The 3,143-nt window shown below is 56.1% G+C and overlaps 1 pseudogene; it reads left to right on the top strand.

Annotated features, from left to right (window-relative positions):
- The first annotated feature begins 1,194 nt into the window (after window positions 1-1,194).
- Window positions 1,195-2,401, top strand: LOC102734847 (histo-blood group ABO system transferase 2 pseudogene; annotated as a pseudogene).
- Window positions 2,402-3,143: the final 742 nt, after the last annotated feature.

Here is a 3,143-nt window from a genome sequence, read left to right as displayed (position 1 = left end):
ACCTGACTCATGTCTGCTGGGTGTATGTGCTTGTCCCCTATTTAAATGTAGTACCGGCCTTCCCTGTGTGAGTGATTTACTAACCTGCCAGGTACAGGGCACTCACAGGGAAGTAGCCTTAGGGCCTCAGGGCGCCTGGGTGGCTCAGTCCTTAAGCATCTGCCTTCTGTTCAGGTCGTGATCCCAGGGTCCTGGGATCAAGCCCTGCATCAGGCCCCCTGCTCAGCAGGGAGCCAGCTTCTCCCTTTCCCTCTCCCCCTGCTTGTGTTCCCTCTCTTGCTGTGTCTCTCTCTGTCAAATAAATAATTAAAATCTTTAAAAAAATCAGTCTCAGAGGGGCTCACCACACTTGCTGACAATGGGAGAGCTGCTGTCCCCACTGTGAGGAGCAGGTAGTCCCCTCAAAGGGGGACCAGCCACCTGAGGTTATTGGACAAGACTTGCAACTTCTTGGTGCCGGGGAGATGTAGACCCGGACCAGAAGCTCACACACTTGGATTCAAGGCTGGGGCCTAAGCAAGCCCCCTCTTCTTCCAGGGGTCCTCTTTCCCCTTCCCTGCCCATGGACTGGACCTGATTCCTGATCTGGGGGAGTTCGAGGGTGACCCCTCCTAGAAATACCAGTGGTTTACTGATGGGCCTTGTCAGCAATAGGCCCAGTAGCCTTCAAGGGAGGACCCTATAGGGGGCAGAGACAACTCTGTTGGGGGCCAGCGACAGCCCACTCAAAGCAAAGTGGGGCAGGTGGCTGGCCCTGTGGATTCTACCCAGTCTGTAGGGCATAGAGACGAGGGCTATGCCCAAAGGTGCTCAACTCATGGCAGGTGGGGACAGAACCTGCAGGGGGTCAGCCAGGGGAGGGCACCTGCAGGGTTTGCCCGGGAGTTCAGGACAGGGGGAGTGTTCTTAGCTCCAGCACAATGACTGTGGGGCTGCATGGGTTTCCAGCCTCCTAAGCCTCAGGCTCCCCTTTGTAAGATGGGGTGCTGATGGCCCCCATCTCTGGGAGTGGAAGGTAGGGAGGCCCCACCAGCACACTCGCTCAGGACAGGCCAGGGTGGCGGTTACTTAAAGCGGCCCAGGGCCTGCCCCCTTGAAGAAGGTGCACACGTGCATAGACCCCAGTTTTGGGGTCCTGCTGCCAGCCTCTGGCAGTGACCCTCCTCCAGGCCTGTCCCCTGTCCCTGTGGATACATGGTCTTCCTGGAGCTGTTCCTGAAGACGGTGGAGAAGCACCTCACGGTGGGACAGAGCGTCACCTACTACGTCTTCACCAATCAGCCGGCTGCCGCCCCTCCAGGGAGGCCGGAGGGTGGTGGTCCTCGAGGTCCCCGGAGCCCCGTGCTGGGAGGACGTGTCCATGCAGCACGTGTGATGATCCGCCGCTTCTGCAAGCAGCTCTTCCTGTCATTGTGCACGGAAATAAAGTTCTCAGACCCCAATCTGAGCAGCCATGCAGGGCTGCTTCTGCAAGTAGGGTAGCAGCAGCTGGGTTCTGCACATCGCTTTTATTTCATTTTTTGTCAGAAAAGCCAGGGCAGATGCCTCAAAGCGTGGGAAAGGAGGACAAAGGGATGGCAAGTATCCTGAAGCTGTAAAGCAGGCCTGCATCCTCCCCTGCGTGCAGCCACACAGGGAGGCAGTCAGGGGATAAGGGAATAGGGGGATGTTTGTGCTAGCAAATGCCAGGTGCAGGAAGGGGGAGACTGAGGGTTATATTCTTTCCTAGCTCCTAACCTGTGCCCTGCCCCTGGGAATCATGGGATCCTGCTCCTACCGGGCCATTGCATTCAATAGCCTGAGAATAGGAACCCTGCTGACGTTTCAGCTGCTTCCACAATCACTCCTGAGGGCTTTCAATACATTTTCTAAGAATAACTCCACACTTCCTCCGTGAGGTGGACTACCTGGTGTGCACGGAGGTGGACATGAAGTTCCGCGACCACGTGAGCATGGAGATCCTGTCCCCCCTCCTCAGCACCCTGCACCGTGGTTTCTACTGGGCAGCCCACAAGGACTTCAGCTATGAGCATCAGCCACAGTCCCAGGCACACACCCCCAGGGACCAGGGTGACTTTTTCTACATGGGGGCCTTTTTTAGGGGGTCGGTGGTGGAGCTTCACCGACTGACCTTGGCCTGTCACCAGGCGATAGGGTTCGACCTGGCCAGTGGGATCGAGGCCTTGTGGCATGATGAGAGCCACCTGAGCACGTGCCTGCTGGACCACAAGTCCCTTTTAGGTGCTGTCCCCAGAGGACCTGTGGGACCCGCAGCTGCTGGGCTGGCCCCGTCATGAAGAAGCTGAGATTCATGGCTGTGCCCAGGAATCACCAGGACATCAGCAGTGGTTATTGCTTGAGGGGTCGTTTTGGTGCCCATGGGGTCTTTGACTTGAGTTAACAGATGAGCCCGAAGGAAGGACATCATCAGTTACGAAGTACAGACAAAGGTCAGGGTGGAGGTGGCTAAAGGCCTCTTTCACTCAGAGAGTGGGGGAGCTCCAAGCCTCTGCTACACACCTTGCCCTGATCATCACTTCCATCTGGCCCGGAGTTCTGTCCTTTTTAATGAACTGGCCATCTAGTAACATGTTTCTCTGAGTTCCATGAGCCACTCGAGCAGATTATTCAAACCCGAGGAGGACGTTGTGGGGACCTCCAATCTGTAGCCCATAGCTCGGAAACAGGGGTGACCTCTCTGCCCAGCCACTGGCTGGCCACTGAGTTAACAGCACAGGGATTCAGTGGCCATACACAACAAGGAACACAGACTTGACAGTGAGTTCAGAAAAGTCACTAAGCCAGCCGTAGCAACTACAACGAGAAGCAATAATGAAGCCTGGTGTGGGGAAGTTTGATGTTTTTAATGCTTCCGTCGTAATATTCATAATCACACCCTGGACTTGTCACTGGGGCAAGTCCCCTGGCTGGGGGCCAGGTAGCTCCTATATGTTCCATGCACCTCTCCTGGGCTCCCCCAGCTCTGCATAGCCCTGTGCTGCTTCCCAGCAGAGGTGGGTTTTAACCAAGGCCAGGAAGATGGGGTGGGTTTTCCTGACACCCCCTGCTCCCCGCAGTGCTGCAAGAGAGGAAACTTTTCCTCAACCCTCTTAAAGTCCCTGGCTGAGTCTGGAAATTGACAA

Source organism: Leptonychotes weddellii, unplaced genomic scaffold (assembly GCF_054177405.1).
Source record: "Leptonychotes weddellii isolate Sample4059 unplaced genomic scaffold, ASM5417740v2 HiC_scaffold_7656, whole genome shotgun sequence".
NCBI lineage: Eukaryota > Metazoa > Chordata > Mammalia > Carnivora > Phocidae > Leptonychotes > Leptonychotes weddellii.
This window is presented reverse-complemented; position numbering and strand designations above follow the sequence as displayed.